This window comes from Dreissena polymorpha, chromosome 10, assembly GCF_020536995.1.
Source record: "Dreissena polymorpha isolate Duluth1 chromosome 10, UMN_Dpol_1.0, whole genome shotgun sequence".
In the NCBI taxonomy this organism is placed as follows: Eukaryota; Metazoa; Mollusca; class Bivalvia; order Myida; family Dreissenidae; genus Dreissena; species Dreissena polymorpha.
Genome location: NC_068364.1, coordinates 60,081,665 through 60,109,478, shown reverse-complemented (window position 1 = coordinate 60,109,478; position 27,814 = coordinate 60,081,665). Strand labels below are relative to the sequence as shown.

The following is a 27,814-nucleotide window of genomic DNA, read 5'->3' as shown; positions in this document are numbered from 1 at the left end:
AACCAATCCGTAATAAGCCCGGACCTTGGTGACCAATGGAAATTACAAGTAGATTTTATGTAAATTAACCTGGGGATAAAATGCAGTGTTTTAGTTAGAAGTGGAGAATCTGCGGTTAGATTTGAAAAGAAATTGGAGAGTTGTCACGTCTTCTTGACGTGGCGGCCATGTTGGCTGCCGCGCTGTAAAATTGTATTTCGTGTACATTAGCAAGCGTTGTGTTAAAAGAAATATTCGACATTAATAAATCGAGATGAAATCAGAAATGAACTTTGGTTGTTACTGTGTGTTATCAACGAACAATGTGTAATTACGTGACAATCCCGACTATGTAATAAAACTTAAAAATAAATAAGCTTTAACACTTAACAACTCTATACATTATGTATACGTATTATGTAAACGCCGTCGTAAGTACAGATAAGGGACGAACCTTTTCTCTAAACGATAAACAAATGTTATCAAAAATCGGTTACGACTGATTTATCACTGCGTGTAAAAATCAATTTTTACACAGCAAAATATATCAGATGATTCGCAACCTACAGCTTTTGCGGAGTGAAAACAATGTAACGGTATATTAATATACTACTACCGCTACTACTAGTTCTATTACTATTACTATAACAACGTCTATTATTATTATTATTACTATTATTATTATTATTATTATTATCATAAATGTTAGTTGTCGTATGGTTGTCGTACAACGTTAAGTAGTAGTTATTGTAGTAGTTGTATTTGAAGGGGGAGGAATTCTGTGCGAGTTGTTTATGCTGCTGTTGTTGTAGTTGTTCATTTGGCTTTATACGTTAAGTACGTTTGCTTTTTCTTTGTGCTCATGTTCTTGCGGCATCATACCTATTTTAATTATTTGTTGTAGTTTGTTATTTTGCTGTTATTACTGCAGTAATACTTCTATCGTATAAAAATTGATGGCTTCAATAGATTTGAAGTAGGAGATCCATGAAATCACATGGACATGTTATTTTAAATGGCTTAACAATTATTCGGATCAATTCGCGTGAAGCAAGCCAACTTTATGATCAAGCGGCAATGTAAAATATAGATAACTTGCCTGATATCGATCAGAAAGCTTTATAGAACGTGAGAACTGAATTTCGATCGAAAAAAAGGAAACAACCGTGGACGGAATGATTAATGAGTGGCACTCTCAGTGTAAAATACACTATATTTGGTTGGTTGCAACAACGTTTCACTTGAAATAGGATAAATATATGTGTTTAAGTGGTAGCGAGTGTCTTCAAGTACATATAGTGTATTTGGCTATGTAAGCTATTTTGCCAAAAACATCAAGTGAATAAGCGAACAGAGCGAACCATCATTTTAAATAGTGTCGGTGTTACGATCAAAAGCAAACAAAGAGGCCAGTCAGGTAATCTAGACTCATAAATTAGTGGCTTACTTCAGAAAGTAATCTCTGTTTTACATGTACGTGATTCAGGGCTTAGAAAGCCGAAGGATACACGTGAAGCATTTGTTACTGGGGACGACAGTGACGTTTGGGATAGAATGGCGTACGATGGTGGCAAACCTTCATCAACGCTCTGACTGTAACCATACAGTTACTCATTCTGCGGATAAGTTCAATCAATGGAAAAGAAGCCAGACGTTTTCCAATAGCAAGAGGAACATGTTATAAACTTGGGCAAAAGAAATAAGGACGGTGTGGATGCAAGTGAGGATCGGGCTAATTGTAATTATATAACAATTATATATATAAACTATCAATCGCATCTCTAAATAGTAAATATAAGTTAAGAAGTCAACAATACGCAACTTAAACAAACAAACAAACAAACAAAACGTTTCCAAATATCTGAATGAGTTTATGCACTTACAAAAGACGCATTTATTTCAGACCATTTCGATCTCATAGAGTTTTACCCTAGCATTGGCACATTGATTAATAACCAGCGGGACATAATCACATTTGAATGCAGGATCGACACATTTGGTTCCATTTTGAACAGCCGTGAATGACACTTTGCGAGCAGGATTTTGCTAATATTTCTGTTCAAGATCAAGATTTGAGAGACCTCGTTTTCGCTAAGTCTGTTCAGGTCTACACAACAGAGAAGTTTCGCCATCACTTTGCTTCTGGTTCAAATGAAACGACTCGAATCATAATGCTCCGAGACATTAAATATGATATCGAACATACTAATAAATTTGCATTGGTTGATGTTGATAATTTTCTGGAGGCAGACGTTAACGAGTTTCTAAAAGATGCAGCCATCGGTTTGGCTGGACTTGTACTGGTTGACGACATTCTACACTTTCCAGAACTTTTCAAAATACGTTTACTGGTTCCCAAATTTCTAAACTATCCAAGTTGTATCAAAACTCAACCGAATGAGATCATGAAGAACGCCGACTATTTAATGGAAATGTGTGCACTTTCTTTATTGAAATCAATACGGCTCTCTGTACACCAATATGAAGGAAACCGTAGTGGTTCGGGTGAGTAAATTCACATGTGTTCATTGAGCGTGCATACATTGAAGTCTTATACAATTTACATGTTACACTTCTGATATGGTAAACGATTATGGAATGTGAACTCGTTTCAGGACGAAAAACGGCCTACCTTCTTGATCTGATTGACCTCATTGTGTCAACATACGAAAGAAGTTTCAACTTCTCATCATCAAACAAAGACTAACTGAAAATAAATGAACTTATTCACAGAGTGTTGGTTAGTTTGAAGTATGATGAATTCAAATCACGGATTTTAGCACAGGAACAAAAATATTCAACTACATTAATCATAAAATAGAATCAGGTTATCTACATGTATATAAAAAGTATAATTATGGTTTTATTTTTAATACATTTTTAGTTGGACGAAAATAACTAAATTTAATAACACCCATATTAAAAAAGTACTAAAAAACAATCGTGTTTTATCTGTAATTATTCACACATTTACATCTAATCCATTTCTAATGTATTAAACACTTGAATCAATTCTTCTAAACCCCATCATAAGTGGTGGCGAAACAGGATTATTTCTAAAATAAAATGTGTGTGGCATAAAGAAAAAAAAAGTAACATGTAAACAATTCTACTCCACTGAAACTTTTTTTTAACTTTTTGGTGGATAAAAACAAATATGAATAGATGTAGCTAGACAACCTAACTATACATGTTTTTGATGGTGGAAATATAAACCTTCAACTCCGCGAATCCAACGCTCTTATACCAATTCTCTGTTCTCTAATACCAATACCTTAGTTGCATTTTGTCATATAAACTATGCACAACGTGTACAGTTTAGTTTTACTAGCATATGTTTAAAGTTCCATTAAATAAACAACACATTAGTTACTTACCTATAGTTAATCATTTTGTAAGAAAGTGTGTTTTTTCCAAATGGCTATGATTTAATGTCAAATTTATTTAACCTGATAATTCATACAATCCATGTTTATTTTCTTTTTACTCTTTTCTTTAAATGTTGAAAATTATTTTTTAGTTGAATGATTTATATATTCAATTATTTTTCCTATTTGCTTATAAATACTGTTTGTATTTTATAATTGGACTATCATTCGATCTTTTCTAAACCTTAAATAAATAAGAATTCGAATATTTGAATGTATGCATATGGTGAATAGACGAATAAGTATGCTATGGTAACAAAGTATCTAACATATTTTTTCCCAGTTCATTAATTGTTTACATTATGAAGTAAGCCATTTTGTGTGCTATTTTTATTGTATATATTCATTCGGCATTTAACAAAAAGGTCATCAATCGTTTAAATGGACGTCTTTAATTAACAAATACCAGCATGATTATGCGTCAAATATATATTCAGTTTGTACTATTTTCATTGGGGTATGTATATGTAATAATTTATGTTGTATTTTTATTGTAGATAATTTTTCCAGAGAGAGATATAAATTCAATATCATATTCACTATTTCATTGTTGAACTACCACTTGCTGTATAGTATGAATTAATTCAAAGTGTTGCACCGCTTCAATAATATGCCAAAATAATCGTGTTGTATCGTGCCAATGATACATGTTTAAGTTCTTTTGATGTATGTTTGATAGTTTGTTGTCAACAATATGTATTTATACTACCATAATTATAGAAACGATGCATGAGCTTGTGAGTCTTTTAATGCTTTTATGTCATTCACCTAATAACAACACACAAATTTATTAAAATAATGTTCTTCTTATCTAAAGGTTTTAAAGAGTCAATTCGACAAAATATTACCATGAGCTCAGCTTTATATCATACCTGTTTTAAAACGCCATCTTATACAGTAGTAGTATTAAAATTATATTTTTTTTATCGTTTTATCAACGGATCAACTATCAGTCGATACCTGATAAAGACAGTATCACTATTGTGTTTGGTGGGATTTTGATTCTTTATTTTATGCTTTCCGATGGTTAATAGCGAAATATCAGTGAATTAAAACAGTGAAGAATAACAGTGAAAATTATCGATATATTTTATTGTTTTACCGGAACTATTTGTTGATATCTTTGGTTTCCTCATTGTGACCCAAAATAAAAGGCAAAATTACTGAGGGAGACTACTCTGCATTGATGTTTATAAAAACATACGAATGAGCTTCCTTTTAAAATACATAGGGGATTCCCAACGGGGAATTATTTTGTCCGCAATGACAAAAATACACAAATAATCATTTGTAAGCATACAATAAAAAGAAAATGTGTTGGATTTGGTGGAATATCGATTTTAAACAATCGTGTTCATAGAGAAAAAATATTTTCACCCCAGGCTTCGCCACTCGTAAAAATATCATTTTCTATTATCACTCGTGAATCCATATTCCAACAAATCCAACAAATATCCTCTATTTATTTTTACCGAAATGAGTACTTATACTGTTTAAGTGTGCTGTTCGCAAGTATCGTAATATTTTGTTAAAGTATGTATTCTCAAATTCATATGCCTTATTATGTTTGTAATGTGTATTTTGGCTTGTTTTATAACTATTGTACTACGCAGACACTCGTATGACGCTGTGACTACTATAAAATTTACATAAACGAGTTTGAAAGCTCAAAACCTTATTTTAGAATTTCCGAACTCACCTTTAGCAAATTTAAAGTAAATTAACGTTCATGAACTCATGCGAAATTAACAAGAAAAGCTAAAGTTACATTACTTTAGTATTAGTTACTATTAGTATTATTATTAGTATTACTATTAGTTTGACAATATCATGGATAATTACATTCGAGTTAAGGAAGCATCAAGATTTTGATGGTCACCTGGTTTACAGCACACTTTATTTATATTCTTGGTATTTATGTCTAGTCATTTCATTTGCTATACAAACCACGCACATGTTTAGTATGCAATGGTTTAAGTGATGAGAAATTGTTATATATATGCGTGTTATGATGTCAAGTTTAGTTTTATAATAAATACATTATAATTTTGCAGTTGCAATTTTCACCAGACATTTTACGTACATGTTCTTGTTGCATACGTCAAAGTGGTGAAAGTTCGTTTAAGCACAAAGTCGTTTCAACTCTATATATATTTCACCACAAGACTTTTGGCCCCTAAATCTGTTTTTGGTTAATAAATTCATCAATTGAGGCATAGGCATTACATGCCAATTGACAGTAGTCAGATATTTATATATATATCCTGGACAATACATCTACTTATTAGACACTTTTTTATAGTAGTCAGTTGTGTTATTCATCATCCAGCCGGACTTAAACCGTCATATATTATAATAAGTATCTCTTCGATACTACAGTCCCCTGAAAACTTCAGAGGTGCTTTAGATCATCAGATATGACTAAATGCAGCCTTACAGGATAATAATCAACTCACATACCTTCACCAATACATTTGCATGATCATTTTGAACATCACCCCATAGGAATTTACGTATTCTGTCATGTTTATGGGCATAATGTAGAATTGACGATTACGCGACCTGACAAGGTTTTGACAAACACTCCAATAAGCAGAGAAAAAAAACACAACATGATAAAGGCCATGTTTAAAAAAAAACTAAATATCAAGTGATTTTTAGGGTTTTTTATTTTTCAATATATTCACACGTTTTAACTTCATTTTCCTTTTTATATAACTAAATAAGTTTGTTCATGTGTGCGTGCGGGTGTGTGTTTTGAAAATAAATGCCGGCTGCTCTATTCCGATCATTTTAATGATCCCATCATTTTATTTACCACTCTTAAAACGTTATAAAAAATGGTAACCATGATAATCTTAAACATCTTTAGATTAGTTATGCATCCTCTTTAATAAAACAGCAACATATTAAATAAGTTAAGTTAGTTTGTGAAAGATTACAAGTGACAGTATATTGTTTTTAAAATTGCGTTCATAGTTTATTTAATTTTATTTGATAATACAACAGGCAATTAGCCCATGAGTATACATGAGATGTCAAATACAATATACATAACACAAAGTCACTGTTCATTCAAATTATAAACATAAAACATAAACCGGTACATTGTAAAACTAAGTATTGGGTATTTTAGAGAAGACAATATACAGCGAGAGGCTGTGCAGAAATATATAAAAAAAATCCTACCCTAATCGTAACATGAAGTATAAGTTTTTCTTATTTCCCATGCTTTAAAATAAACATAGCTAAATTTGTAACAATATTACTATTTTGAGAGGTCAATAAATCTATAAACTTTAACATATATGGTCTTTCTTAATAACATGGTTTTAAATAAGCTTTTCTTACATCAGTATATAATGTTCAAACCATAACAAAGTGGTATTCATCTTCTAAAAGATTGCATAAAGGACATTTTCTTTCTTCATAAGGAATAGCTATTGGTTTTTGCCATCTACCCGTTTCAACTTTAAGCTTATGTGCAGAGACTCTTAATCTAGAGAGAGCCATTCTGTACTTTGGAATGTTTAAATCACTTAAATATGATTTGAATTTAAAATCGGATATTAATATGTATGTTTAGCTCTAGTTGATTCACTCAGTTCGGTTTTCCAATTTTGCATAAACATATATGCAACTCTTACTCATTTTTTTTCAAAAATATGTCTACATCCCCAACCCCTCGCTTCAGCCACATATCGTTAAAACTACAATTACCTAAAAGACTTTTTACCATGTAGACCCATGATATGTTATTTGTGTATGTTTCTTATTCTCGGAACATAAGATCATAAACAAGTTTTACATATTTAATATCATGTGTGTTTACTATCTTTAAAGAATATCTAATTACATTAATGCTATGTCTGACAGATAACGACGTTCTTCCTAGTTCTCCATATATAAAGTTATTCTGTGTTTGCCTTCGGATTCCTAATAATACTTTGCAATAATTTAAATGTATTCGTTCTATCTTTATATTGCTCTGTAAACCCCATATTTCCGAGATTTTAGTAAAAATCGGGAGAATTAATTTATCAAACATTTCCAACCTGTGTTGTATTGTAATGTTATAAAATTTTGACATATATTGTCTTAATATAAAATAGCTTTCAAAGACTGTCCACACAGACTATCAAACGTTTTGGAAAAAGAGCCCCCCCCCCTGAGGAAAAGACAAAACCCAAATATGTAAGTTATCAAAAATTTCTAAAACGTTGTTATCATATAGGAATCTCATATTTCGTTCTAGTCTTCCTCCTTCCTGCCATGTCTTTAGTTTTTTGTGTATAAATCGTTAACTTCCTTCGACCACAGTATTGTTTTAACAAATCTAACCCTTTCTGTAAACCGGTTTCACTTTCTGAAAACAAACCAAAATCGTCGGCATATAAAATTATGAATAATTTTAAGTGTCTAAATTTACTCCATCATAAGTATTTGTCAGCAAATATTCCTCAATGTCATTCAAATACATCGCAAATAAAAATTGACACAATGATTCGCCCTGACGTTTCCCTACCAGGCATGTAAAACTATTGCTAACCTCATTGAACAGTAAGGGCCCAAGGACAGACCCCTGGGGTACTCCTTTATCCGATCTTATGTATTGTAGGATTTCCCTTTCAGTCCTTAAATGTTCAAAAACAAAACTTGACCTCTCGTAACACCTCATCGCTGTCCTACTTTGGAGCCGTGTTCTGTATCGTTACCTTTGCGCTGTCAATTTCATGGGATCCCACGATTGTTTTCACATGATATCTATTTTTAGAATTCGCTGCAACGGCGCTTTTGATTGGGGATTTACATCGCTTGTCGTGTTTACATTTCTGGAGTTCGAAATCATCTGGTGTTAGGTGTTTTTATATGTGTGTGACAGCTTCTGCGTTCGACGTATCCTGTTGGAGTTTATGTTCCGTGCACAACCGAGGTACGTTTTCACGTTTTGTTTTAGCTCAGTTTGTTCAATAACACAAGAGATAAAAAGAAACTATTCGGGAAACATGGCGGTAATTGTTCTGCCATTGACACAGAGTCTGGCTGGATATTTAATTTGCACTTTGTGCCTATTCAGTCTAGCATTTCTGGCTTCTTATGATTTATACAGGCTTGATCGTGCTTTTGATATCTCTTTAGGGTACTGCCTATCAAGTCCAAATCGGCTCCCTTTTAGTTTATAAGCATTTTCCATGATTGCCTCGGTAGCCACGTAATCCCTCAAACGTACTACCGTTTGTCTTTTAGCATCTCTACTTTTAGGGTCAAAACAACCCATTCTATGTGCTCTTTCAATATGCATATCATTAGTGTCAATATCTAGCTCATCGCTAATAAAATTCATAACATCGCATATTAAGTTAAGTTTCAAAGTATTTTTAAGAGAACAATTGACTTCATATTGTGGACATTTACAACAATTAATTGCGTTATATGAAATAAGTTAAGTTTCAAGGTATTGTTAAAGAGAACAATTGACATTAAATTGTGGAAATTTACAACATAAATTATTGCGTTCTTATTAAATAAGTTAAGTTTTTAAGGTATTATCTGAGATATTAACTATATGATTCTATATTCTCAAATCTTTTCTATAAAGAAGGAATGTAGTTGACAGTTGTTAATAGTTTTATTTGATCGTTCGTCAAAAAGTTGTAATTCTGTTACTCTTGTATCTTCAATGCAATTGAGTAATTAAATAGTAATTAAATTGAATGCGTTTTAATTCCCTTTTATTATTGTTTAATATGAGTTACAATGCTATGACGTTAAATTTTATTTACACTTAAATGTATTATGAATATTGCTGGGCCAAGTGTGAGGTTGAGCGCTCTATAACCAGGTTTAAACCCCCAATGCTTTGCATTGACCGTTCCAAGGCGGTGACCCCAGCTTTATTCATATTTTGTGTTTATGTTGGTTTGTATTGTGCTGTATTGTGCTGTTTTGTACTGTTTGGGCAATCGGTCACTTGCCTTAAATAAAGGACCAACTAATTGTTTTTAATGAAAATTCAATACTGCTCCAGCAGCTGGAGTTTCACTTCTTTATATTGTTTAAGAGACAGTTGACAGTATATTGTTGAAATTTATAACAAATAATTGCGTTATGTAGCCCTTGATATCTGCATAACATATGCCACAACATTTCGGTAACCAAACAATGCGCTGTGTTTTAATTGCGATATATGGTCAAGATATAGATTGTTATAAAGTAAGGAATATGGAGGTACATTATTAAACACATAAATCAATGTGATTCTATAAAAATGACATTGTATAACTACAATGACTAATCATGCGTTTGGTTTGTTTAACGGATAATACATAGTAAGATGTCTTTACAACGAAACTCTTTTATGTCAAATCATTAATAAAAAACAATAACACCCTAAAATAATCCACTGGTTGTATGCGAAAGTGATATTGAACAAGTGTTAATATTTTGATACAATGATGTGTTTGTCGAGACAACACTTTGGTAATGCATGTACATGTACTTAAATGCAATTATATATTCATTTGTTTTGATATTTAGACAATGCGTGACTATATTCTGACAAAGAGAAGACATTCTGGATAGATACGTCGGACATATCAATTTGGCGTTTACTCTACGGTGGACGGCTCTCAAAAAATTGTTGAAGAGTAACATGCATTATGCATATTACATGTCGTATTGAAATCCATATTATGTATAATAATGTATGCTTACTATGATACAAAACCGTGCACCTAAAGTAGCATATGTATTTCGTATGTTGTATTTTATTTCCTATTGGCTTAAAACGACATTTGCAAACAATGACGTGTCGCTTCACTATACACTGAAAGCGGTATAACAAAACCCACCGAATTATGTTTACTCTGTGCACACTGTTCAAACATTAACCTCGTCATTTAATGTTTAAAACTCTGTGTTCCACGAACACGTACATGTGGTCATTTTATTTGAACAAATCGACAATATTAAAATTTATTATCCTATTAAAAATGTATGCACAGGTAATATTCGTTTCACTTGCCAATAATGATGTTAAAAGACTGAAGCAAACCTATTAATACTGCTGTGTCTGTGTATGTGTGTAGTAATGTCTGGGCGGTTGTGCTGAAATGTGTTTGTTATATGTCAATGGTTGTTTCGTCAGCCTGTATACAGTCCTTCCTTTATGTTTTTACTGACGTATATATTTCGGATGTAAATAAAATGTCCATTTATAAATATTATACAAACACGAATTTAGATTTAAAACATATCATATAAATTGTTATTTTTTTTACTATAATATTCTGTCAGAATTCGAGATGTGATAAAGAAACTAGTTTTTTTGTCGTGCTTGATCAAAGAAAATTCAATGCGTTTATCTTTAAACGTCCTTATGTTTATGACATACACATGTATGATTGTTTGTGCAGATAAGGCCCCGCAAGTACGAACATTCTTTGAGTTAAAGTTAACTTCGCTCCGAAATCTATTTTAAGAAAGGTATGATGACAATACTTTGAACCAGAATAAACTTGCGTAATAAATTAAACTTTTTAATTCAAGATTAAAATAAGCCTATTATCATCGGACTGAATGCAAGTAAAAAAAAGGGTCAACCAAATTTAAATCGTTTACATCATGCACACTTTTAAACATTTAGTCTCAAACTTAATATAATTGAGAAGGTTCGTTGTCTCAAATTATTGTATATACTAGTACTCGTTTTAGACAAAATTTAATTTTGATTAATACAATAATAATATGTGTTTAAGTTAAATATATAGAATGTCCGTAGTTGCGGGGCATTTTTTTATACTTCATCCCGACTATGTTAAAAAACTTAAAAATAAATAAGCTTTAACACTTCACATCTCTACATTATGTATGAGTATTATGTATACGTCGTCGTAATTATAGATAAGGGACTTACCTTTTCTCCAAACGATAAACAAATGTATTCGAAAATCGGTTAAGACCGATTTGTCACTGCGTGTATAAATCAATTGTTAAACAGCAAAATATATCGGATGAGTCGCAACCTACAGGTTTTGCGGAGCAATAACAATATAACGGTTGTTAATATACTACTACCGCCATTACTAGTTCAATTACTATTACTTTAACACCACCTATTATTATTATTAGCTCGGCTGTTTTTGGAGCTATGGTATTATTTTTGTTATAATGTGGGGAAAATTGCATTTAAATAATGTCCTTGTAAGCACCCGCCACAACCACTTAAACAAGAATCACATTAGAAGGTTTCATCTGGAGAAGACCATTCTTCTACCGAAATTACTGAAATATCATTGTATTTTGGCAAAAAGTTGTCCACCATTTTAAATCCAACTTCATGTCATCTGGTATTGCATGACAATCATGTTCATCGTTCAATGCATATAACGAGGTCGCTAAGCTAGTTCAATAGTCTGTTGATAAATATACGGCTCGCTTAATCACACGCTCCAACAAAGTTCAGCTTGCCAAGTAATTGTTGAACTTCTTTCAAAGAAGCAACTTCTTTTCTAAATCAATGCTCCACTAATAACATTAAATCAATCAACCTATCTGGTGATATTTCCATAATCATTTTAATAGTATCGAACATAACACCTTTGAAAATTATTCTTGTAGTTGGTTTTACAGATTTATATGTTGATTCTTCCAAACCACATTTTTGTCAAATATTTTCTAAACACAAATATAAAGCAAACTCAGCATAGTCTACTTTTTCAGCACCTGCAAAATCATCTTAATAATTTGGAAAAGTTGCACCAAGTTTAAGTAATATATATGCTACACAGCATTTGGTACTCTTTGACAAATGTAAGCTGCTTACCTTAGTCCCATGGAAAAAACAGTATCACAAAATATGTGCTTTTTATATATGAATGACACTAAATTATAATCACCGGGACAAATGTTAATCTGTCTATAAGTCCGTTTAAGATCATTTTTAAACAACAAACAACAATTCCCATTTGCTTTTATCAATTCACACATGTCATCTATTTTTGGAAACACTAAATTAATAAATTCCCCTAGAAATTCCGACTTGTTAATAAAGTCGTTTGAGGCAGAAACCTTGAAAACTCAGTCCAAAATAATTATCCTTTGTGTGACATCCTTTTTTGGCACATAGTTTAACGGGGAGATTTTTAACTTACTAGTAAAAGGATTAGATTTAAAAGGACCTAACACAGAATTGTAACTCTTTTCTTTCAACAAATAATTGAACATTGCTTCTGGATATTCACTAGCTCCTCTATGATTGTAATTCCTCCACACTGAAAGCATGGTTACTAATGTAGCACTATACTTTACTGCACCAAAGGGAAAACCATACTTTAACAATTCACGCACTGTCTAATGATTACAATCATGTAGCATTTTCGTAATAAATTATGTATTAATTCTATTATTTACTGGGATTTAACAACCAATAAAATTTAATTGTGGCGAAGCTTTTACGTTTTCATGAATTCTTATCTTTTCACATATATCCTTATGTGAATTATGTGTAAATGAACAAATTTTGTATGATTTTGAATGTGATCAGATATGTTTACCTAAATTAGAGTTTAAATATTCTGATTTAAAACAGTATATTGGTATTTTGTCGATTATCGCATCGTCTTTTTCATATTTGTTTGAAATAATGTTTAGTAACATCAGTCGACTGGGACATTCTTGTGAGCATTCTGGATGTTCCAGCTTCTTGTCATCTTTTTGTCAACATGTGGCACAACTGTATTTTGCCTTTTGCGTGTGATTAGTTTTGTGTTGACATGTGTTTCTCTGGTAAAGCTCACAAAACCGCACACTTGACTCTTTTTATATAGTCAGAGAATCTAGTTTATTGCTTTTGAATGTTAGAGATATTGATTTTTGTTTTTATTGCTTGAATGTTTCATATGGAATTTAATTAAAATAGCGATTTCTAAATATTGAAATCCATCATTTCATTTTTTCTTCACGAGTTCAATCTCTCTAAGCACAGCTGCATAATAACATTTCAGCCCTTCATATGCCATTCTTAGATACATTATGCGTGCGAGCAATTCCAATCTACCATTTCGTTCTGTTGAGTTGGTTCTACAGTCAAATATGATTTCTAATTCTCCTGCTATAAATAAATTTAAATCCAAACTTTCAAATGCTATATTTTTGCTTATGAATTCATATCTTAGATATATGTGTGGGTATCTTTGAGACTTCACTTTTTTTTTCTTAGATGTAATTGCAATGCCTGACCTTTTTCTTTTAACTGCCTTGACTGACTGTTTTGAACGAATTTGAGATGTTTCTGAATAAGAGCTAGAATCTTCATTATAATACATAGACTCTTGTTTTGAATAGTTATTAATGGATGCCATGTCAACATCATATTCAGAGTCATCTAGTAAACCCAGCGTTGATGTTCGCTTTTTAACTTTATTTGTAAGTAATTTATCTTTTTTCAAGTCATCAATTATAAGCTTATGTTCATGATCTCTCTTTTTACTACCTTTACTTTTAGTTTTACTGTAAGTGTAAGAGTAAAAAAGTACTTTTACTTTACCCTCTAGGTATTAAATCTTTGCCTTCTTTTTTTCCCGCTCATTTTTTTATTCATGGAATTCCTGATTTTTTTGCGAAGTTTTACTTCTTGTTTCATAAGGTTTTCGATTTCTTTCTTCATGTAAGAAAGGTAATCGTCATCTATTGCGTCGTCCTGAAGTAACTGGAGGACGCCATTTTCGTTTGATTCTGCTGTAGCCTATAAATGGTTTACTTCGGTCGACTTTTCTATTTTTAAACTAGGTTCGCCCACGTCCGCCATCCCTGAAACGTTTAATTTCTTATAGTTGATCGTGTTGGTGTCCTTCTTTGAACGATTACTCATGGTTATCCTCAAAACGAACTTTTTAAAGACTTTTGTTTATGATTTATTTTCAAATCACACCACACAGGGGTTTAACCGGACATCGTATCCGCACCATGCAATGTTCGCGGTTGAATGTCGAATTCGAACTGTGAACATTTTGCAATTGTTAATAAATAAAAAAGCACACCCATTTATTTAACATTAATCACTATTTATACAATGAATAAAGTCACAGTGAGTACTTCATGACTCTATTTGATAGTTACATGATTTTAACGATTGTTAAGTCCATTTTATACTGTACAGAACGAATGAGGATGTCAGAAATCTCTACTTAACAAGATTCCTGTCTCCCCGAATTTAGCACAACTGCCAATCATCAAAATTTTCAGCACAATTCAAATTCACTTTTTTAACGCTGTGTGTTCAACACTTACAAAAACAAGTATGAACTAATTTTCAAAACCCGTGCGCTCGAGTTTAAAATTCAGCCAATCCTAAAAATGGTCAAAGTTAACTCCGCTCAGAAATCTATTTTTAGAAAAGTATAATTACAACTTTGAACCAGAATAAACTTGCGTCATAAATTAATCATTTGAATTCAACATTAAAGTTAGCATATTATTTGTTGGTGTTCGTTATTTTGCTGTTATTTCTTCAGCAATACTTGTATCGCATAACACTAGATGGTTTTAAAAGATTTGAAGTGACAGATCCATGAAATCACATGGACATGTGTAATTTAAATGGCTTAACCTTTATTCGGATCAATCTGCATGAAGCAAGCCAACTTTATGATCAAGCGGCATGTAGAACATAGCAAACTAGCCTGATATCGATCAGCAAGCTTTATAGAACGTGCAAACTGAATTTTGATCGAAAAAAGGGAACAACCGTGGACGGAATGTTTATCGAGCGGCACTCTCTGTGCAAAATAGCATATATTCACTTTTAGAGAGCTTCGGGTTTGACTCTTACCAGACACAGCTTTGCTTCGAAACAAATTCACAATAACTAGATCAAAAAATAATTGGTTTACCAAATAACAAAAAGCGCGTCAATCCACAGAGAACATACGAATATCTTACACACGAAGGTCCAGTACTATCGTTGTGTATAGTTGAGCTGTTTGACTAGATAATTTTTTTCAATAAACTATAACGTTGATCGTTAAGTGCGGCGTTGATCTGTTAGATGTGTATTTTTATAATAACAACCGTAGTTAAACTGTATATTGTAGTAATATAACCTTACTACAAGGTTACCTATACACATAGGTAGATGTAGATCTCGTCGATCATGGTGTCTTCGACAGGATCCAAACAGACAAATTAACAATAACTGTAATGTAAAACTTGTTCTTGACAGATCCGGACTTGTACACTGGTTCCCAGCGTTCTTCGCGGCTAAGGTACCAAACTGTCGAAACGGCCCCATGGCAATTCGGCCATTTCACCACATTCCTCCCCGTTTTATAGTCCTCCATTGATACCTCGGGCTCGATTAGACTCAATTTGGGCGAGGGAGGGCGGTCGGGGACTTTATTGTTCCTTTGCCTCTCCCGTTTGGAATAGCGCGTTGTAGTCAACAATGAAGCGGTACATAATCTGGTTCATGGTGCCTTAGTCTTTCGGCGCAATAAATCCCTTGCCTCACATGAACACATTGGGTCCAAACACAATTGCCAGGGCCTTAGGGCTCATCTTGTTGATCCCTTGGTTGCAAGCGACAATGGCAAGGAAGCGTATAACGAGCTTCAGAAAGTCGTAATGTTCTAGCAACTCCTTTAGCAGAGGGTTTCAGAGGATGCCTGCGATGGCCATGATGTCGCCACACTGGTCCAGGTTGGCGTCTCCGCGGGAGTCGAACTGGGCCCTCAGATTCTCTATCGTGGCATGACTGGTACTCGGCCGAAATATGCCCTCCTAGTTCATTCCATGATGTTTGATATGCATGCAGATCTTCTTCACAATGACCGGCACACGGTTTCCTCACTTACGAGTAAAGAATGTTCGGGCACCTTGCAGTGCCGGACGGTACTTCAATCTGCAATGTTACATTACAAGTTCGCACCTGACACACTCCTTCAAAAGGCACAGACGTTAAGGTACTTCTAGTGTTATCTTAGCATGGTTGACTTTGGATGCCCGACTAACGAGGTCAGAAAGTGGGACTCCGAACGTTCGTTAATCTTACGAGACGCTTCATACCCGCATTCACGATCTTCTTGTTTCTATCCATCGATGCATCAGATCCCAGTGGCTGTATATATTGTATAAATTGTCCGTAAAAAGGATGGGTTGGTCACTATGCCGGATGGCTTATCCCAAACAGTATTCCCGGATCCTATTCTGAACAGCATGAAGTTCACAAACTATCTACATGTCCCACAACAGGCCGGAAAGCTAATGGGTCCCAGCATTCTTCGAATCTGGCATTGCCATCGATCGGAACGGTCTTATAACGGTTCGGTCATTTTACGACATAACTCCCTGTTTTAAAGTCGCCCCTCCTAATTGATAGACGCTGACCTCATGCGCGCACATAACCCTTCTTCATGACCTAGCCCTCTTTGACCTGTTTCTCGTAAATAAACATGGGTCAGTCAGACTCCCATTTATCAGTATCTACCTGAACAATCCCTGGCACGCATTAAATTGATTAACCAGACCACACATTACAGCATAGACACAACTTAAATCACTCTACTCCATTTAGGCTTATATTTAACCTTTTGTCCACATTTCCCCATACTGCATATACCACAATGAGGGATCCTGTCACCTGTCCCATGGTTTGACCTTACTCCTTAATCATGTGACAAACACAGGATCCCTATGCGTGCCACACCCAAATCCGTGCCGGCCCTACAACTGACCGCATCTAGCTCGACATTGAACAATGTCGGCCATAAAATTGACCGCACAACCTCAGTAAATGTCAGTCGTACAACCGACCGCATCTAGTACAACCTCAAACAATATCGGCCATAAAAGTGACCGCATCTCGCATAACCATGAATAATTTCGGCCATAAAACTGACCGCATCTAGCGCAACCATGAATAATGTCGGCCATAAAATTGATCGCATCTAGCTCAATTTTGAACAATGTCGGCCATAAAATTGACCGCACAACCTCAGTGAATGTTAGTCGTACAACCGACCGCATCTTGTACAACATCAAACAATGTCGGCTATTAAATTGACCGCATCTAGCGCAACCATGAATAATGTCGGCCAAAACATTGACCACATCTAGCTCAACCTTGAACAATGTCGACCATAAAATTGACCGCACAACCTAAGTGAATGTAAGTCGTACAACCGACCGCATCTAGTACAACCTCGAACAATGCCGGCCATAAAATTGACCGCATCTAGCACAACCATGAATAATGTCGGCCATAAAATTGACCGCACAACCTCAGTGAATGTCAGTCGTACAATCGACCGCATCTAGTACAACCTGGTTATCTTGTTAAACTGGTACCTGTGTCATGACCTGATTCGGCATAGGCTGTGCCCCTTGCGTCATTGCATGGTATTGTACAGGGTACATCTCATGTGCCACGGGCACCTGAGTCAACGCCTGGTATGGGCCTGACTGAGCGCCATGTGTGAGCTGTTAGTGAACAGGCTGTGCCTACTGCGCCAAGGCATTGCACTGTACAGGGTACACCCCATGTGCCCTGGGCACTTGAGTCATTGCCTGATATTGCTCAGTCTGCTCTTCGACCGGTTCAGCGACTGGTCTACTCCATACCACTCCCCCTCCTCATTATATCTCATTATATCTATGCTCGGAATCAGGCCTAGATGTACTGAACCCAAACATGACTTACATCAAATGTTAAGTAGATATAACCAATGTAAAATTTGAGATGTCCATCCATCATGCACGTTGGCTAATGTAGTTAAGTTAATGAATTATTTAACAACTAAATTAAATTACAATTACTGAAAACTGCTTCAGTTGAATTGTTTAAGAACTAGTTTCATTTATTTGAGGGAATACGGTAATATACTGAATGGGTGCGCTCATGAACAAATTTACAGTTTACGGTAATCCAACAAAAACCTTTCCAATATATCGTTGGCCAGAATATTCGAAACACATTCCAACAAACCAATCTTGATATTACAGGAATGTGTATTGCTGTAAATAGCGCACAACAAGAGACTTTTATAAAATTTACAAGCCACAATTTATGAAGCGTGCACGCAGAGAAAACAAAAACACAATTAAATGCCCCTTTAAACTTTAAATTGGCATTGAATACGAAAACCACAATGAGGTCATATGATTTAATAATCACAACCTCAAAAATTTAATAAAGGAAAACACGTGAAAGTATGAACCTCACTAGTAATGAACTTGTGATTCAATCACGAACAATATTTTTACAGACAAAGGACAATTTCAGAAATTCAATGGTTATTACACAATAACCAACGATTGTTGTTATTGTAGTGTCGGTTGTCTTCACTACAGATTTGACATTGCCTGTAGGAAAACACTAGAAGTTTTAGTAGGGACTTGTGTAATTCAACACGGGTCACAGCATCATATGATAAACAAGGACAAAATAAATGGACTTCAAATTCATTGAAATAATCAAATGCCACTCAATACGAAGAACATTGTACGATTTGAAATGTATAAATACTTTATTAAGTATACACATCACCAATAATTCTTACCAATAAGAATTAATAATGTTAAAGGGGCCTTTTCACAGATTTTGGCATTTTTTAACTTATTCATTAAATGCTTTATATCGATAAATGTAAACATTGGATCGTAAAAGCTCCAGTAAAAAATCAAGAATAAAATTAAAAAAAGGAAAAGAACATTGCCCGGACCAGGTTTCGAACCAGTGACCCCTGGAGTCCTGCCAGAGTCCTGAAGTAAAAACGCTTTAGCCTACTGAGCTATTCCGCCGAAAACATATACTTGAAGTATTTTATACCTTATATAAGCAATCTTCGTAGTTTCACAAAATTTAACGACAAAAACAGAACTCTCCAAATTATTCAATCGTTTCGCGTTGCAACGCTTTATAATTTTTAGGTTTTAAAATCGTCAAAAGATGCATATAATGGCTATATTAGACCATGGTAAATGTTCAGTATTACTGTTTCCTCACAAATATCATAACTAAAACGACAATTTGCGAATCTGAAACAACTTTTTTCAATTTTGTCAATTTACCAAAGCGTGAAAAGATCCCTTTAAACTGTGAAACTATCAAAAATAAATTGATGAGAGGAATACTTTTCTCAAACGTGAAACTGAATTGATAGCAATGCGGTGATTCGCCTTACTTTAGGCAAATCAATGATATTACAAACGTACAGACAGCTAAAGCATAGGATGGTAAATAGGACAAATTTGGGTTAATTACATGGTTCAAATAATCAAATGACTTTTAAACTTGAAACTGGCATTGACTATGAAAAACACAAAACACAATGTGGCAATATGATTTAATATTTCAAAAACCATAACAAATTAGTAATTTGTAACAAGTGAAATTATTCAACCTCACTTGTAGTTAAATCCTGATTAAATTACAAATCGTAACACTTGTAATTGATAAGTAATCTCGTTGAGTTTATAACTACTCAAGAGAAATGAACGATATTCACTCTCTACCTCACTGAATAAATTGCCATTTTCCGCTGCAGAAATTGTTTAAAATCACAATCGAATTGCAGTGAGTAAATACTACAGGGCAATGTAAACAAGCACTGCTCTAAATTTAGCCGTGTGATGAATATTGGCACTAGCAATCCCGAACATTCAATATTGAAAACCTAAAAATAGAAAACACAGATAAGGCACGTACACGGTTCACAAGACCGCAATCGTACGCAATCACCCAAACGTCGAAGTCAACAAATTATCTGACAAATACCGACGAAATCGGTTTAATACGATGAATGCTGCTTAAATTGCAATTAAGATATACTCATTTAATAAAAATGTATGCAGTTTTTAAGGAAACAGACGATGACAATTATTCTTGAAAATTTTTAAGATAGCTGACTCGAAATTTACCGAGTCAAAATATATGACTTTTAAACATCAAAAAGTTCGGAGCTCGCAGCGCCATTTGTAGTAATATAACCTTACTACAAGGTTACCTATACACATAGGTAGATGTAGATCCCGTCGATCATGGTGCCTTCGACAGGATCCAAACAGATTAAAGTAACAATAACAGTAATGTAACACTTGTTCTTGACAGATCCGGACATGCACAATGATTCCCAGCGTTCTTCGCGGCTAAGGTACCAAACTGTTGAAACGGTCCCATGACAGTTCGGCCAATATGATATCCTCCTCCTCCTCCTCATCCACCTCCTCCTCCTCCTTCACACATACTACTTATGCGAAAGCCTATTTAGAGGCGTAGTTTGTTTATTTATAAGTTATGAAAAAATTGTTATTTATTAAGTCTCAACACAACAGCTTATCGATATAAAGGCTTTTGAGAAAACTTGCACGTTGAAATTGTCATGATAATTGATTATTTGCTGAATGCTACCCCCCTCTCGTTCTTAAGATACACATGCCTTTTAACTTAAAGTTCAAGATTGTTCATGATTGTTTTGTACTGTTTCAATGTATGTATCTACACACGTTTTGGTGGATTACAACAGCGTTTCACTTTTACTAGGATACATATATGTGTTTAAGTGGTAACGAGTGTCTTCAAGTACATATTTGGTGATATAAGCTATTTTTCCAAACAACTCAAGTGAATAAGCGAACAGAGCGAAACAGAATTTGAAATAGTTTCGGTGTTACAAACAAAAGAAAAAACAAAGAGGCAAGCTAGGTAATCTAGACAAATAAATTAGTGGCTTACTTCAGAAAGTCAACTCTGTTTTACATGTACGTGATTCAGAGCTTAAAAGCCGGTCGATACATTTGGAATACTGTTTACTGGGTTCGAAAGTGATGTTCGGGATAGAATGGCATGCGATCGGGGCAAACCTTCATCAACGCTCTGACTGTAGCCACGCAGTTACTTGTTCTGCGGATAATATATGGAAAGGAAGCTAGACGTTATCAAATTGTTAGAGAAAAATGGTATAAACTTGGGCAAAAGAAATAAGGACGGTGTGGAGGCAATGGAGGATCGGGCGTAGGCCACAGAAGAGTGGGTGAGGTGATTAAAAGAAAGGCTAGATTTGGATGATATGGGTTCTACCTTCATGTTTAACAGAGTCAGCTATCGGGATAGACAAAGTGACGAGCTGCAAGAGGAGGTAAACTATCTAAAATTGTAGTTGATGTGGAATAATCTTATCTTAACGAGCATTCAAAAAAATATTTCAACCGGCAACTAGCAAGCGGAAGTGTCGGAACAGAAGCTTAAGGAGCCCATGAAGTCAACTTTGAAGCTCTCTAAAGATATGGTGGATTCCATCCGGTTTGAGCGAATGCATCGGTCATCTGGCCACCTGATATCCCGAAAAACGAGGAATGTTGTCTTGATATTTTCAGAAACGCGAACGAGTGTGAAAGGAGTTGAAACAGCTGAAGGCTAATACATGTTCCATGTTTCAACAATTCCCGAAGGCGGTATCAGACGCGCGCCAGAAACTTGTAAAACAGATGAAGGACGCTAGAGGCATGGGTTAAACGTGCTTGGCTGGTAGATGATACCCTTGACCTGAACTTTCAACCGGACATTAATTAGAGGGACGCTGAGGTTCAGCTTTTGATTCTCTAATAGCAGAAGAAATAAAAGATAATGTAAATATGACAAACCTTAAATTCATGTAAGCATGCGTGGCATTCTTACCAGTTTCAGATTAGTAGCAAGTTTCAGGTAAGTAAATTGCAAATTGTTATTGCATCGCTGTTTACTTTGCTTGTTTACTTTATCTCTTAAGTTGCATATTCATTAAACGTAAACTTTCTTTAAACATTACATTACATTTATTGAAGCTGATGGTCCAATGTAAGAAACTGTGCAACGACTGTATCTATGGATATTTAAAGAAACCGAGAAATTAACAGCACAATGTAGGTTAATACAATGACACAAGCACATTCTAAATTGAATCGGTGCATACATTGTAATTTATAAAAGATCTCACATAAGTTAAAATGTTATACTTTAATCACGTACTCGAACTGTGTAACATATCATGCACACACTTTTCATAAACGCGAATGATTTAGAATACTACTGTGCTCTCAATACTATTGATTTTACAATTAAGATTGTGGTTTTGAGGAAGAGTATATACATTGAAGTTTAATTTAGCTTAAACAATCCATTTATGAACTATTTCATAAAAATGCATACAGCTGTATACGGTATATATTATTAGCTTTTTTATTAGATTGTAAGGCTCAACGGGATACACATACAACTCGGATGGCATTAATGAGAAGAATTCGCCGTCTGTTTACGGTATAACTGCAAGTTATTTCTTCACTAAGAATTTATCATTATAATAAAATCCCTTAATTTGATTTCAAGTGTAGTGTTATAATAAAGAATGTCTCAAACTTGTGAGCATTCATGATGCTATCAAATGTATTCCTTTCTATTAATTAAATCATTCTGACTTTTTAGTAGGCTGCGCTTTCGGAATGATAAGTTGCAAAATATGTCGCTTTTTTGTTAATCTGAAGACGTCCCAAATAGTGCTTGTATTTTTTGCAAATTGATAAAGGTGTTGTAATTGTGATACAAATAACAATAAAATTCATCATGTTTGAACGCCATTTACCATATGAAACCATTTGATATTTGAAAAAAAAAGTATTTCGTAATTATCAAACTGTTTATTGCCCAATTTACATATTTAATATTTGATAGTCTGCAAAAGGAAAAAAGGCCACTATGGCACATCGCAGGAGGAATAACGACCTCATCCCGATTCATAGATTACAACGTTTTTTCGCCGAAGCAAATCGTATGTGTACTTTCCTCAAGTATTGAACATTTATTACAAAATCGATAAGCTCAGTTAATTGCAAAAAATGAAAGCTATTATATAAAACTAATATATGGCATGTTTGTGCTTTCATACGGATATAAATTATCAATCGCATCTCTGAATAGTAGATATTCGTTAAGAAGTAAATAATATACAACTTAAACAAACAAAACGTTTCCAAATATCTCAAAGTGTTAATGCACTTACAAATTACGCATTCATTTCAGAAATTGCAGAAATTGACCGTGATATAATCACACTGGGTCACCGCGACATGATCACATTTGAATGCAGGATCGACATATTTGGTTCCATGTCGGAAATCTGTACAACGATTAGAGAGATACTGACAATTTGCGAGCGGGATTTTCCTAATATTCCTGGTCTAGGTCAAGAATTGAAAGACCTCGTTTTCGCGAAGTCTGTTTAGGTCTACACAACAAAGACGTTTCGCCATCACTTTGCTCCTGGCTCAAATGAAAGTACTCGGAACATAATGCTCCAAGATATTAAACATTATATCAAGCATTTTAATAAATTTGCATTGGTTGTTGTTGATAATTTTTTGCAAGCAGCCGTTATCAAGTTTCTTAACAATTCAGACATCTGTGTGACTGGACTTTTACTGTTTGGCGAAATTCGAAGCGTTCCAGATCATCCAAAAATACTTTTTATCCAAACTCACCCGAATGATGAGGTCATGAAAAACGCTGCACGTTTATTGGAAATGTGTGCATTTTCTTTATTGAAATCGATACAGAGTACTGTGCAACAATATGAAGGACACAGTTATGGTGCGGGTGAGTAAATGCATATGTGTTCATAGAGCGTACAAAGATTGCAGTCTAATTTAAATGTACATGTTATATACTTAACAATGAACTGATTCTTTGATTTTGAACTCGTTTCAGGAAGAAAAACGGCCGAATTACTGGATCTGATTGACCTCATTGTGTCAACATACGAAAGAAGTTTCAACTTCTCATCATCAAACAATGACTGAATTTACTAATTGACAATAAAACATTAAAAGCAATTTTTTCACAGGTTTTTGGTTAGTTTGATGTATGGTGAATTGAATTCACGGATGTACTGGAACTAAAAGATTCAACTATATTAACCTGAAAATAGAATCGGGTAATCTACATAAAAAGAATTAAATTTAATACCCGAAGTAAAATAAATACTGAAAAACAATCGTTTTTGATCTGTAATTATTCAATAATATCCTTATCTAGTCCAATTCTAATTTATTAAATAATCGAATCAATTCTTCTAAACCGTTTCATCAGTGGCTGACAAAACATGATTAATTCTTAAATAAAATACGTGAGGCATCAAGAAGATGAACTATAACATGTTAATTACTCCACTGAAACTTTTTTAACATTTTGCGTGATGAAAAATAAATATAAATACATGTAGCTAGACTTACTAACTAAACATGCGTTTGATAGTCGAAATATGAACATTCACCTCAGTTGCATTAAGTCATATATACTTTTCATAACTTGTATAGTTAAGTTTTGCTGACATATGCTTATATTTGTATATTTTATTTTTCTATATGCCTGTTTATACTGTTTGTTTATTTAAATTCGACTATCGTTCGAATTTCTAATTCGTAAATAAATCAGCGTATGATATGGTAACTTTGTATCAAACATATATTTTTTCTAGATTTGCTAATGTTTACATGGGTAAAAATATAAACATTTTTTCATTCGGCATTGAACAAAAAGTTCATCTAACGTTCAATTATCAACATGATCAACATGATAATACATCAAATATATATTTAGTGAGTGATGAAGTATTTCTCAGTTGATTTAAGAGTGCATGGGACCATATTATCTCGATACTTTTTTGCATTGGGATATGTATATGTGTTTAATGTATGCTGTATTTTTTATAGTAGATGATTCTGAAAAGCGGGAAGTATAAATTCAATATGGTATTAACGAATTGATTGTTGAACCTTACAATCATACCACATGCGGTTTAATCAAAATTAATTCTCTTTGTTGCACTGCTTCAATAAAATGTCAATATAATCGTGTATGTATCGTGTCCATGATACATGCTTAAGTTCTTTTGATGTATGTTTGATAGTTTATTTTCAACAATATTTATTTACACCGCCATAATTATTGAAAAGATGCATGTAGTTGTGTGTCTTCGTATCCATTTTCTTTTTTCTATATCATTCACTTAATAGCAACATAATATATTTATTAAATTATGTTGTTTTTATCTAAAGGAACATCTGATCTTTTTATCTTCTTTTGCACTCAGTATTCATCGAGTCGAGTAGACAAAATCTTACCATGAGCTCAGTATTAAACACCATTCAAAAACGCCATCCAATACAGTAGTTGTTTTGAAATTATCTCTTATATATTGTTTTGCCAATTGTATACCTGACTCAAGACAGAATCAATATTTAGTCTGGTTTGATTTTGATTCTTTATTTATACCGAAATTAGTATACATATTATTTAAGTGTGCTGTTCGCAAGTATCGTTATTTTTTGTTAAACTATGTATTATCAAATTCGTATGCCTTTAATATTATGTGTATAATGTGTATTTTAGTTTGTTGTATGTTCATAATTCTACTACGCAGAAATTCATTTGATGTTATGACTAGGATAAAAATACATAAAACGAGTTCTGAACACTTAACTATAGAATTTGCAAACATACCTGTAAGAAATTTAAAGTAAATTAATGTTCATGAATTCATGTGAAATAAACATTTAAACATAAAATTATTCAACGTATATAAAAAGCAATTTCTGTATTTAAACAACATTTTTATAACTCGCTAGTACAAAAAAAGGAATTGTTTTTGTTAACAATTGGCTTAGAATAAGGGCCTATTATCACGAACATACTCAGTCAATATGCTGACACAAATTTAGTTTCTTTTCTTAATATTTTCTATGTGTTTGGCCATCATGCTTAATTTGGTTTTCAAAGAAGTGTTCATAAGTTTTGAGTCTGACTCTACCATAAGATTCATGACGAATATGTGCATATTCCTATAGCTGAGATTCCAAATTGTTTGTGAACGGACCGAAATTTTAAATACTCAGCTTAGTTTTACTGTTTTTGAATCTTTTATTTTAATAAATTTTAATAAACATTTCAGACTTAGATATAACATTGTCTTCGATGATGTTTAACATTAAAATAAAATCACTCTTTACAAATATTAGTGATGTCAATTGTTTCTTTGTCATTTGTTTTGTAAACATTCGTTTCAAATTAAGACTTTGTACGCATTTTGTTTTATATTAAAACATATCTGAAAACATTAAAATGAACGAGTGTATTGCTTCATTCATACTAATGTGTTACAGTATCATTTGTTGCTATAATGCAATGTGACGAATATGATTGAAGTGTCCCATTAGCAATAACATCTTTATATAATAAAGCTTTGACAATAAACTTTTAAAAAGTTTAATAACAAGAAAATTACAGTGTTTTAACAGAAAATAACGTGTCTCTTACCGGGATTCGAGCACGTTTAAAGCTAGTCAAAGATCATGTGACAATGATCTTTAATATGGAATGATTACGATTGCATACAATTCTAATTATTATTCATCAATACGTTTTCGTACTATTATCATTTTTTAAACCATTCAAGCGTAAACATATATACAAGTTGACGTCTTGACGAATCGGTCATTCCGGTCTACTATTTTTGGGCTACAGTAAGAAAACTAGTGAAGTCTTTAAATGGTTGCAGCTGGCAGGCCGGAAGATGCAAGTTCAAACTTTGGGTTTTGTTAATTGAGGCACGATGAGAACAGTTAATCTGCTGCTGCGTAAACTTGAGCCCGACATTCGAATCTCGAGTATTGTTGTCACACATCCGCGCTACAAGGATGTCTTTTATGTCACTGTTGGCTCTGTCAACAGACCCCTGGCTTTGTGGATGTCTGGGTTTTCCATGAATCATACTGAGTTGTGGCCACTCAACTTTGGACCCATAAACGCTCTGTAGAATTGATGTAGCCCGAAATAGTAGAACTATATAAAACAGTTGGTATGCGACTTTATTACCTCTTTTCGTTCGAAGGAAGTGGTATAAAGACAATACATTTCGCAAGGTGGCACTAGTAAAACATTTTACATTTGAACTGCCCTAGTAAGGAAGACTGCATGCCTATCAGATCTACCTGACAACGGGAGTTGAATTCTCTGGACATAAAGAAAACGCTATAAAACTCTTCGTTCAAATAATTAAGTGTCCAACGTGCAGTCGAGGCAAAATAGGAATAAAGGATAAATGTATTGTACTATGCAGTAACATAAAATACAACAGCACGCGTATTGCCATTCCATTTCTCTTCAAATAAATATAAAATATTGAAAGAAAATGCAGTTAAAAACTATCGTTTCATCAAGAATAAATATCAATAATGGGAGTGGGAGTATTTAGATGACCTTTCATGTTTTATTTTTGGATGACAGCTTAAAGGGGCCTTTTCACAGATTTTTGCATGTATTGAAGTTTGTCATTAAATGCTTTATATTGATAAATTTATACATTGGCCTAAAATCTTCAGTAAAA

At 33.7% G+C, this 27,814-nt stretch overlaps 2 long non-coding RNA genes across 2 annotated transcripts; both read left to right on the top strand.

The window, feature by feature from the left end:
- The first annotated feature begins 992 nt into the window (after nt 1-992).
- On the top strand, nt 993-5,458 carry LOC127848129 (uncharacterized). Its single transcript, XR_008034372.1, has 2 exons — nt 993-2,484; nt 2,595-5,458. It is a non-coding gene; the product is annotated as an uncharacterized LOC127848129 (long non-coding RNA).
- Nucleotides 5,459-8,195: 2,737 nt separating this feature from the next.
- LOC127849339 (uncharacterized) lies at nt 8,196-26,501 on the top strand. Its single transcript, XR_008034852.1, has 5 exons — nt 8,196-8,340; nt 21,777-22,695; nt 23,107-23,203; nt 23,455-24,027; nt 24,139-26,501. It is a non-coding gene; the product is annotated as an uncharacterized LOC127849339 (long non-coding RNA).
- Nucleotides 26,502-27,814: the final 1,313 nt, after the last annotated feature.